Source organism: Sinocyclocheilus anshuiensis, unplaced genomic scaffold (genome assembly GCF_001515605.1).
Source record: "Sinocyclocheilus anshuiensis isolate Anshui unplaced genomic scaffold, SAMN03320099.WGS_v1.1 scaffold137, whole genome shotgun sequence".
Taxonomy (NCBI): Eukaryota; Metazoa; Chordata; class Actinopteri; order Cypriniformes; family Cyprinidae; genus Sinocyclocheilus; species Sinocyclocheilus anshuiensis.
The window spans coordinates 230225-242679 of record NW_015537932.1 but is presented as its reverse complement, the minus strand read 5'-3'; the positions used below and the strand labels follow the sequence as shown (position 1 = coordinate 242679).

Genomic DNA, 12455 nt, shown 5'->3' with positions numbered 1-12455 from the left:
ACACACACACACACACACACACACACACACACACATGAACAGAACCATTAGACTTCAAACTCATTCCAGATGTTTTTTCCAGATTAATGTTTAATACCTGCATTAATGCAGAATAATGGTTGATCAGTACAGCAGTGTGATCGTCTAACCAGCTATCATCAATGACACCTGCTCTCTCCTGCTCCGCCTCTTCCTTGTGCTTATCACAGATGTCCCATAGACGCTCACGCAAGTCCTGCACAAAAACACAAACACACACTCATCACAATATGAAAATAAGCAGAAAAGTATGTTTTGTTTTTTGGTAAAAACTGTAGCCAATTTGTGATAAACCTGCAGCAAACAAATATGAACTGAAATAGTTTAAAAAACTTTTGTAACTGTGAATATTATACTTATTGTTTTGTTTGCCTGTTTTTAACAATAAATACAATGTACAATGTAACACAAATACAATTTTAATACAAAATAAACATAAAAAAAAAATACTTGAAAAACATTACACACAGACATAACATATAAAATGAAACTAAAAATAAAATAAAAATTAATTAATTAAACTGCATTTTCCTTGCTTTATTGCTAATAAATATACTGCAAATTTATTTTAAGGTCTTCCCCCAATCTTCACTGATTTTTGCTTTTTGAAGTTAATTAACATTTGAGAATAATTTACCAAATGTGTTTTTTATTTGTGTGCGCTGAAATATAGCATGTATTGCCTGTGAAAATATTTAACTTTTGTGTTTTTTTTTTTAAGGTTACATGCAAAAAAAAAAAAAACTTAGTATTTTTGTCTTGTTTTTCAGTACAAATACATTTCATAAACATTCTTAAATGAAGATACATTTACCTGAGGGTCTTCTAAAAATTTGATTAAAATTAAATGAGTTTATAATTAATACATATCTGCCAGTGGGGTAAGAAAACATAATTTAATCTCAAAAGGAAAACAAGTTTATTTTTCTTACCCTATTAGTAGAATTATTTAGCACAACAAATAAATTTTTTTCAGAAAACAAGACTTTATATCTTGTCATTTTCCTTCTCAAGTAAATGTATCTTGATTTTAGAATGTTTAAATATTTGTACTGAAAAAAAGACAAAAATACCGAGGAAGAAAAGCTTTTTTTTTTTCCCCAGTGTAAGAGATTGTCTCACATCCAGTCTTTGATGGAGTTCCCCCTTTGGTCTCCTCGTCCTTTCTGATGTTGTCAGGAACGCTGTTATAATCACACTGCCATGCGCTTACAAACTCCTGCTTCAGATCCGGCTTCTGTAAGTACTGCCTGAAGTTCTCCCTGAAACACACTAACACACACACACTTATGTTATACACTTACACACACATACACAGGCCTCACGTCACACACACGAGCACTGTTCTCTCACCGGATGTTGTAGAGGTGGTGAATGATGAGCTCACGTTCACTGCGGAGGTTCTGCCTCACTGCTTTGATGTTAGTCACGTATGAATTACAGACGTTCTCCCAGGACGGCACAAGATACTCTGGGATCTCCTGCAAAACGGTGACCAACATAACAGAAAAACAAAACTGACGTGATATAAATGGGTCATATAATACATTTATATTATATAAAAATGTTTTTTGTTTTTTTAGCTGTTCACAACCACTTTAAGTCCTATAGTGTAATCTCTACATTAGATGTTCTATATTCAATTTCTATTTCAAATAAATGCTGTTCTTTTAAAATTTTCAAAGAATCCTGAAAAAAAAAATGTATCACAGTTTCCACAAAAATATGAAGCAGTACAACTGTTTTGAACATTGATAATAATAAGAAATGTTTTCTGAGCAGCAAATCAGCATATTAGAATGATTTCTGAAAGATCATGTGACACTGAAGACTGGAGTAATGATGCTGAAAATTCAGCTGTGCGTCACAGGAATAAATTACATTTTAAAAATATATTAACATAGAAAACAGTTATTTTGAATTACAATAATATTTCATTTAATGCAGAGTATCACTGCATTTTTTATCAAATAAATGCAGCCTTGGTGATTAGATGAGTGTAATGGCTTTCCATCTGATATTCCAAATCAAACAGACTTTTTGAATGTCATTTTTCCATGTTTAATCAGCATGTCAGTCTTCTGAGAGACCGTGTGTTACGTGTGTGTATGTATGTGCCTTTGGTAAAGGTTCCTCCACGTAGCGATTTCGGGGGAGCTGCTTTAGACTTAGCAGAGCAGGCACTTTCTGGACGGGTGTGTTCAAGTAAGGAGGATGTAGACATTTTCCTGGAGTGACCCATAGCTGCTCCTATGGGAAAGGACAGAGAGCATTCACTAGACACGCATTTGCAAAAGGAAATATAAGTGCTTAAAAGGCAGCAGATGGATAATGTTAAAGTTTTAGGTAGAAAAATTAGAGATTTTTAAAATTTCTATTCTACAAAACGTTTGAATGAGTATGTAGCAAGCTGAATTATTAGCAGAAAATTGTGGAGAAGTAAAGAAATAAAAATATCAGCAATTGCACCAAATTGCACACTTTTGCTCAGTTTGAATATAATTGAGGTGTTTTTTTTTTCCCTCAACAAAACCATGTATACAAACTTTTCTTGCTGTTGTTTTTTTTTTATTTTGTCCAAAGGTTGAATAAACGGTTTCATTAAAAAAAAAATTTTGACTTATTTCCTATTTCAGGCTTTACAGGGTTAAGTCAATCTACCTTTTTCAGCTGAATCCATAGTGTCCATCAGACCCATCTTCACGTTACTGAAGAGAGTGTCCTCGTCTACATCTGCAGAGACTTTCACTAAAATATTCTGCTGGTCACCAAACCATTTCTCCAGTTTTGGCCATGTGTCATGGAAACCACAAATTCTGTTAAAGAAACTATAACAAACAAAAACTTCTGAACATCAGAAAATCTGAACAGCAGCACAAACACATTTCTCCATTATGTGGCATTTTTGAGTGAAAAGCATTCAATAAAAATAATAAAAAAAGTAGATTTTATGAATTGGGACTTGACTGGATCATGTAATGTTACACTATTTTCTAGCACAAAATGATATCAGTCAAAAAGAAAAGTAATTTCCTTCCTGTGGAATAACATGTATGGATGAATCATTGGAAAATCACTCTAGAAACATCCATTAAAAGTAGTAAATACAGTCAGTTTGTTGTTCTGTTCAATGTAAGGATAATGTTGAGCAATTTGTAAGTGACCTTCTTTATGTAAAACCAATAAAAAATAAATAAATACAGTCCATTTTGATTTTACGTGGACTTTAAATGGCTCAGAAACCAATTTATTTGTTAGAGAAATAGTTGTACTTTTATTTAAAGAAACAGAAACTGCACTTGTTAAAATTACAAATTACTTGCTTCTTGCGTCAGACCAAGGCTGCATCTTATTGCTAAAGAGATGATGCCAACCCCTCAGAGGACCTCAGATGATGCCAACCCTGAAACAACATACAGAACTACCACATTTTGCTATATTGATTGCATCATATAATAATTGCTGTTAATAGTGTACATCGTCTGTTTGATTACGTCTTTAATTGATTACGTCTGATTTTTCCATACATTTCTGCCATATGTACATTAACTGACAATCACCACTGATAAGCTACTACTAAATATTGTAGAAACTTAATTTGCTGTAAAGTTGCTTTGCAATGATTTGTATCGTGAAAAGCACTATACAAATAAACTTTGTATGATGTCCCCCTAGAAAAAGTTTGTCATCATTTGCTTTTGAAATATTAAAAAAATGGTTTAGTTTATTAAATAATAAATACCTGTAGAACGTCTCATATGAGAATATTTATTTGACTCCAAAAGCAGGTTTTTGATGTTACTTTGGTTACCTTTTTCCATTAGCATTGCACTTTTCTGCTTGTTTTACTGTATTCATATGGTAGCAGAGTGGGCATTTTTAATTCATTTCTATGGAGGCCAAACTACACGCTCTCACAGGGAATTGTAGGATTGACAGAGGACTGGAGAAAGCACTGAGAGCAGTTGAGAGCGTCCAAGAGTCAACTGACAAATGACAGGCAAAAATGCTGGGTGGTAGTCAATCACTGTGAAGTTTGCTGTTAAGTTAAGTCCTCTGTCATGAGCATTTACAAATATGCCTATTATGCTGAAGTCTCTGCTGGATTTAGTGCATAAATCATATTGTTTACATATTGCTAATTTCATTCAGATTTCAAATGCAGTTTGGATGCATTCATTGTGACTAGACTGGCTGCGTTAACAAAAGTGTATTAGCATTTGTGTATTTGGGGATTACAAAATCAAGCTTGCATCTTTCCAACTGTAATTGTGTATATACTATATATATCGGACATAATGAAAACAATCATAGATTATACACATTCACTACAAACACACTGTACGTTTTCACACACCTGTGCTGTATCTGTTTCCTCCCCAGGCTTTTTTCATCGGATAAGGATGCTGGATCTTGTGTGTCCACATCTGTCATACTCATCTTTTCATCTGGAGCATCACTGCCGTCTCTCTCCTGCTCTACGCTCTCCCCGTCTACTAATAAGTAGCTTTATTATTATTACATACTAAAAACGATAAAGCCCATCATGTTGGTAAGAGTAACTAACGATAAAGTAAATCTGAGATTAACATCTAGCAGTACAATCTGTGTTCACTCACCAGCCTGATGGGCGGCTCGCTCTAGAACCTGCTCATCTGAGACGTCTAACAGCACCACTAGGTCCAGTGCAGGGGGTGGATCTTTAGGAGTGTTTTTGCTTTGTGTTTTTGTCTCAGCCTGATCAGGTTCAGTCCCATTCAGAGCTTTCTCCAGCATCTGAGCCTGACCGATGTCCACTGGGAAGACGTCAAGAATCCAGCCACAGTCAGCAGGGATGTTCCTGAAGAACACGACAGAAGGGAATCAGATGGATTTTTAAGAATATTAGAAGTGCACTAAGTAAATAAAAGTTTTTCATGTGCACCAGGGTTATTATAGTTAAATAAAATTGTTTTATTTAATTAAAATAAACATTACCTGAAATAAAACAAACAAAATTTTTTTTTATTTTATTACTAAAAAAGCTAAAACTAAATCAGCTAAAACTAATAAATACAAATTAATCAAATCTATAAAGACAAAGTAAAACTAGTAAAACATACAATAACAAAATTAAAAATTCTTTAACTAAAATTAATAAAAATAAAATTAAAAACAACAATAGTATATCAATAAGAGTAAAATAACACTGATGTGCACTCAAAGCGGGAACATTTTGTCTTAATTTTTGTATAAAAAGTAAAAACTGCAAAAAAGTCAGAAATTTTTAATCTGCTTAAGATAAAACAATATGACAATTAAAAAAACAAGTATGGTGTGGAGACAAAGCTCTTTACCTGATAGCATCCACTATGATGTCAACCAGAAGATTATCAGGAACAGCTTTTCGTGTCCTAAGAGCCTGCTCTACCGCTGCACCTCGCTGTGCTCGCAACGACCACTGCAGAGCAGAGCAGATCATAGTACATCATGGACCATATCAAAGAGCTCACTGCTGCTAAATACAGAGAGGAAAACAGTTCACATGGAGAGGGGCTTTGCGATTGCCTTTACTTTTTCTTTGTCCTCTTTTTCGAGAAGTCCAGATGTCTTATGCGGCTGAGGTCCTGATGTGAGACATCCAGAAGAGCAGATCACTATTAGAACTTGAGTGAGCATTTTCATAGTAAATAATATCAGTCTTTATTGGGTTTTTGGTTTAGTTAAAGGGCATTTATAGAAAACCATATGAAAAGAAAGAATGCACTAATATGCAGTTAAAATAATATACATTTAGATATACATGTAAGAATAAGTGTAATCAATTAGTACAGAAATCAATAAAAGCAAATGAAAAAAAAAAAATATCCCAATGAGTATTTTAGTCTACTAAATGATTACATGTAAATGGAAATACTTGGTCCTCCATGGGGTGCATAACGTTAAATTAATAAATAGAGTATATGAATCTCTTAACATATGCAGAAATAAACAAATACACTACCTTTCAAAAGTCTGCAATTTGTAATGTTTTTGAAAGAAGACTCTTTTGCTCACCAGGGCTGCATTTATTTGATCAGAAATACAGTAAAAACAGTAATATTATGAAATATTATTACAATTTAAAATAACTGTTTTCTATTAGAATATACTTTAAAATGTAATTTATTCCTGTGATGCAAAGCTGAATTTTCAGCATCATTACTCCAGTCTTCAGTGTCACATGATCCTTCAGAAATCATTCTAATATGCTGATTTGCTATATGATACATCTTGTCAGAATTCTTTGATGAATAGAAATTTCAAAGGACAGCATTTTTTTTGGAAATCATTTGTAATATTATAAGTCTTAACTGTCACTTTTGATCAATTGAATGCATCCTTGCAAAAAAAAAAAAAAAACTTTTGAATGGTAATGTAAATAAATAAAGTTTTAAAAGTTGTCTAATATTCCCACAAACCTGTTTCTAGAGGGGAGGATTTCTCCTCCTCTTCTTCTCTCTGAGGCTGCTCAGTACGTTCTGTCGGAGAACCATTTCTCTTCAAGCTCTTCTGAGCATGGCAAATACAAGGTCAGCTCCAGCAGGAAAATTAAACAGTATAATGAAGTAAATTCAATTGTTGCACAGAAAACAGTACAGTTACACACAACACAAACTATTCCAAAAATATTGTCAGACCTGCTGTTTTTCTACTACAAAAAAACCTGAACGTTTACTTTAGTGAATTTTCCTGACCTGTGACTCTTTTTGGCTTTCACTGGCGCGGCCTGTTTTTCTTGCTGATAGACTGATAGAGTGTCCTGGATCAAAGGGTTGGCTGAGAGCACATGGATGCCAAGAGCTGATTCCCAGAGATGAACAAACAGCAAGTCAGGAAATTTAGATAATATTCTGACATGATGAAGCATATTCATTCAATATGATGAAACTCCTACCATTGCTGATCCTGGTGTGGCAGGAGGTTTTGCCCAAGTAGGATTTTCCCAGCATGCACGCTCTGATGGTGCAACAGGGAAACAGAGGAGGAGTGCTGGCGCTGGGTGGGACTATCATGCTCTGTAGGCGGCTCAACACATGATTCAGAATATCATTTACTGGAGGGGCTTGACTCTCGCCCTCTTCATGCCAAACCCACTCACCCTTCATGGCCTGAAGAGAACAGACAGAAAGACACATGTGCATTATACTTGCACAGACATGTAAACAAACCCGTCCCTCAACTGTTATTTCATTTATGATATACTCCTTACCACATACTCGTTGTAGTCTTGATTGATGAGTATTTGGAGCTTCTCCAGCTCAATGATCTGTTCTGGTGTGGGGTCAGCAGGGGCGGGATCCTCACTGGCCACATCATACAGCGGCTTACCACTGAAAAACAGCTCCATCCACTCCTGCATCAGCTTCACTGGTATCAGACTGAGAAAGAGTGGAGATGAAGAACAGATGGCCATTTTTTACCTACCACATCTCCAAATCAGCATATTAGAATGATTTCTAAATGATCACGTGAAACTATGAAGACTGGAGTAATGATGCTGAAAATTCAGCTTTACATCACTGGAATAAATTACATTTTAAAGTATATTCTAATAGAAAACAGCTATTAGAAATTGTAATATTATTTCACAATATTACTGTTTTTACTGTACTGTACTAATTTTTAAATAAACTTTTACTGTCTCAACATTTGAACAGTAGTGTCTATTTAAAACAAATGCAGGAAAATATAATTTTTAGTTTCATTATAATGCACTATAAAGGTCGTTTACATAACGCATTAAACTTTTTATTTCAAAACCCATAGTTTCTTTTGTTTTTAAAATCTGTGATTGCTGTTTAGTAGAGTGCTCAGGGAAATAAATACTTGGCTGTGAGGAGCCGATATTCTCCAGCTTTGGTTGCCAGATCAACAATCTGTCCCAGAATTCCTCTGCAGGTGTCAAAGTGTTTACGATAGCGAGCTTGAACGCGATCGGCAACTAGCTGTTTGTGTAGCTCACGCTCCGTCCTGAAGATGAACCTGGACAATGGCAAAGATGGGACATAATCAGGACCACTCAAACTTTTTCTGATACTCTATGGGTTGTTTTGTTTGTGTGTGTGTGTGTGTATGATCTCTCACAGCTTCTCTGTCCATGGCCTCTAGGAAGTCTTTCCTGGTACTGTCTCTCCTGGAAGATCCGGTTCTGTCGCAGTACCTCTTTCTGCTGTTTAATTTGCATCAGCTGCACAGCGATCCTCTTCTCCTGCTGCGTCTGATGCATCAGTCGATTGATCATCTGTTCCTCTCGCAATGCCTCCCGCAGAAAGAATATCAACGCAAGAATCAGATTTGATCAAGACATACACTTCCAGTCAAAAGTTTGACACTTTTTTTTACATTCATACATTAATGTAAAGAGTCTGAAGAGTCTAAACACATTTTACATAGTGTTAACCATGTACTGCATTTTAAACACAGCTGATGTTTAACCCTATAAAGCCTGGCTTATAAAAATAAAAGTCTGAAAAGTCTATTTTTATAGAATGGAAGAGTTTATCAAAACTTTAGACAACATTTTTTTTTAAGTTTGCATGTGTGTTTTTTGTTGAGTATCATATTTCTTTAGAGCTTTAGTAAAGCAGTACTACTTACAAAATTGTCACTCAACATCTCCCAATAATGTCTTAGATGATATTTAAATGCATAGTTTTATTATCAAAATTGTTTTATTGCAAAGTAATGACGATTGAGAGATACAAATAAACATTACACAAAAGCCTGATGGATCATATTTGACGCTTACATTTTAACATGATTTTTCTAAAAAATAAAGTATGGGTAATCAAGTAAAACAAAAAAGTTGCCTTAGTAGCAACTGTTCATCCAGAAATATTACAAACAATATAAAACTTATTTTATGCTTACTTTATAAAAATCAGCAAATTTTCAAAAAGGCGTGTACCATGACCTGAAGTGGGGTAATTACACTAAAAGGCCTTTTTCTTGCTGAAAAAAGTATAAACTATCAACCAGACGTCAGAAAGCATGTAGTAGATTCCGTACAGATTTGCGTTTTTTCAGCAAAGTTTTGATCTGAAAATTAGAGGCCTTAGCTTGTGTATCAAATATGAAACAGTAGGTTTTACAGGGTTCAAATGAGCCAAGCCTGTGGTCACCTGCTGAGCTTCATGGGCTTGGAGTTGTTCTATCAGCGCACGGCGTCTCCGCATCTCTCTCTGTTCCCGGGCAGCAAAGTCTTCCTCCAGACGCTGACGGATGTTCTCGATGTACTCCTTGTTCCAATGTTCTTTGTCTCCTGTACTCATTGGCTGGGTCACACAACCACTGTAAATCCAGGTACAGTTTGTTATATCCCAGATCTCACCTAATCAATACGTTTTTTTCCAGTTTTGTGTGGAATAAGACTTAGATGGACAGTAAAAGAACTGTGAGTGGTATGTCGGCCTGCTTTTGTGCAGTTTTTGTTTGTATTCCTAGGATTTCAGCATTATGCAAACACACCTGTAAAGAAAGGCTCCACCTCCAGCAGGAGAAATCCTCTTCTGGTTCTTCTCAAACTGAGCGATCTCACGATGAACATACTGAAGATCACTGCATCTTAAAGAGTGCTCACTGAACACAATCAAATCCTGTCAAAACAACTTCTGACAATTGTTTTTCTGTATGAATCTTTTTTTTATTATTATTCCAATCCATCCAGATTTAGTAGTAGGAAACAATAAATGACCTTATGGTAATTCTTATTACCGTAATGCAAAAGAGATCATATATTTTAATGTATTTATACATCATAGTAACAGTGTTATTTTAGTATTATTTATATTCTATTATAGTATTTATTTATTAATGTTCTGAATTGCTTTTATTTTTATATTTGCTGTTTTAATTTTAATTTCAATATTTATATTTAGCTTTCATTAATACATTTTTCTAATTATATACTATAATATAGTATTTATGAATATTTTGATATTTTTATATTTTCAGTTTCACTTTAATTTTAGTCTAAGTTTTAGTCATTTTGATATGTGCTTTTGTCATTTTTTATATTTCTATTTAGCTTTAATTATTTATTTTTTTTGTTCATATATAGCATTTGTTAATATTTTGATTTTGCTTTTATTTATATATTTTTAGTTTAATTTTAAGTTTTAGTAATTATCTGCTTCTGTCATTATTATAATTTTTTTCTTATTTCTATTTATCTTAAATTTTTCAGTTTTAGTTTTAGTAATTCTTCAATGTAAAAATTAGAAATGTAGTGTTGGCAAATAATTGAAATAAATTTAAGTTTTTTTAAGTTAAACGTTTTTTTTTATTGAATATTTGTATTTTATTTCAGATTTATTTCAATTACCGATTATCTATTTATTCTTAGTTTTAGTTAGCAATAACAATACTGCAGTACTGTATTACAAACTTGAGAACATAGGGGGTAAATATGCATAACTATCATGACAATAACATCAAAAGTGTTGTTCACCTCACCCTCTTGCTTTTTGCGGAACTGAAGCTGTTTCTCAGAAGCTCTTGACGTGCGAGCGTGTGGAGGTTCTGGGATCTGGACTATAGCCGACTGAATCTGAATCATGATCTCATGCTGTTTTCTGCATGCCTGCCGGTGCTGACAAACAACAAATCATATCAATCTCAGCCAACACTATCACATGCTGATTTACTCGAATCACAGTAAAGCACAGAGGGCAAATCTCTCTTAGTGGTTTAACACCCAAGAAAACATTTTGATGCTACTGAATAAATAAGGTTTAAGGTATTGATAACTGGGAAATGTTAGCTATGGTTTATCTGCAGAAAGGCCCACCTTCTCAATGTCCCTCAGCCTCCTCTCCTCCTGCCGTTTGAGCCGGTCCTCCTCCTTCAGGAGTTCAGCCATGACCGAGCGGTTGTACATATCCTGCCTGCATCTTTTATGGAAGCGTCTTGCGATCTTCTGCATCTTCAGATCCGTCTCACACTTTACCACCGTCTTCAAGCGCTGTGAGACAAACAGCCTGAAATCAGACTCCTTTGTGTGGTCCCAACTTGTGTTGGTAAAGCTAATCAAAACATGAAGCTATCCTAACCTGGAAATATAACCACCAGGGCATCATACCGCCCTAGAGAGAGCTTTATTTGAGCTTGTACGACTGTATCACCTCAGTATAGATGCTGTTCTCTCTGTGGTGTAGTCGGGCTGTGGCTGCAGGCTGCATGAGCTCCATGGCTGCGGCAGTGAGGCCTGATCTCTTCTTCTTCTGCAGCAGTATGAAGAGCTGGTAGAGCAGAAGTGTGGCCGCCCCCTGCCTGCCCTGCATCACCGCTTTTGGCCACGGCCAGGTCAAAGGGCACGCCCAGCAGCTGCAGGGTGGGCTCAATATGGGTGAAGTTACTTAGCTTCGCATTTGCCGCGCTGTGGAAAAACACAAACACAGACATAATGATTAGGATATCTGATCATGGCTGTGTTAGAAATACATTTAGACTATAATTTAACATTAAAATACAATTTCCTTCATGAGATTAATAACGTATCTGTCTGTCTGGATGAATCTCACAAAAACATGTCACACTTCATCCCAAAATCAAAATATATACACTGCTGTTCAAAAGTTTGGGATCAGTACGATTTGTAATGTTTTTTGTTTTTTTTAAAGAAGTCTCTTCTGTTCACCAGGGCTGCATTTATTTGACCAAAAACACAGAAAAAACAATAATATTGTAAAATATTATTACTATTTAAAATACTGGTTTTCTATTTTAATATACTTTAAAATATAATTTATTCCTGTGATGCAAAGCTGAATTTTCAGCATCATTACTCCAGTCTTCAGTGTCACATGATCCTTCAGAAATCATTGTAATATGCTGATTTATTATCAATGTTGGAAGCAGTTGTGCTGCTTAATATTTTTTTGGAACCTGTGATTATTTGATGAATAAAGTTAAGAACAACAGTGTTTATTTAAAATTGAAATCTTTTCTTTATGACTTTATCACTTTTTTTAATCAATTTATCACATCCTTGCTGAATAAAAGCATTAATTTCTTTCAAAATAAAAAAAAATACTGACCCCAAACTTTTGAACAGTAGTGTATATTATTACAAAAGATTTCTATTTTTAATAAACGGTGTTCTTTTTAACGTTTTATTAATCAAAGAATCCTAAAAAAAAAAGTATCACAGGTTCCAAAAAAATAAATAAAAATGAAGCAGCAAAACTGTTTCCAGAACTCACAAAAATATATTATATTTTAAAGTATATTAAAATAGAAAACCATTATTTTAAATTGCAATAATATCTCACAGTATTACTGTTTTTTTTCTGTATTTCTGATCTAATAAATGCAGCCTTGATGAGCAGAAGAAACTTCTTTAAAAAACATAACATAAAAAATCTTACTGAGACCAAACTTTTGAGTGCCAGTGT

The 12455-nt window shown here is 34.4% G+C and overlaps 1 pseudogene; it reads right to left on the bottom strand.

Annotated features, from left to right (window-relative positions):
* LOC107658290 (sperm flagellar protein 2-like) overlaps window positions 1-12455 on the bottom strand; it is a 23410-nt pseudogene that overhangs the window by 9296 nt on the left and 1659 nt on the right.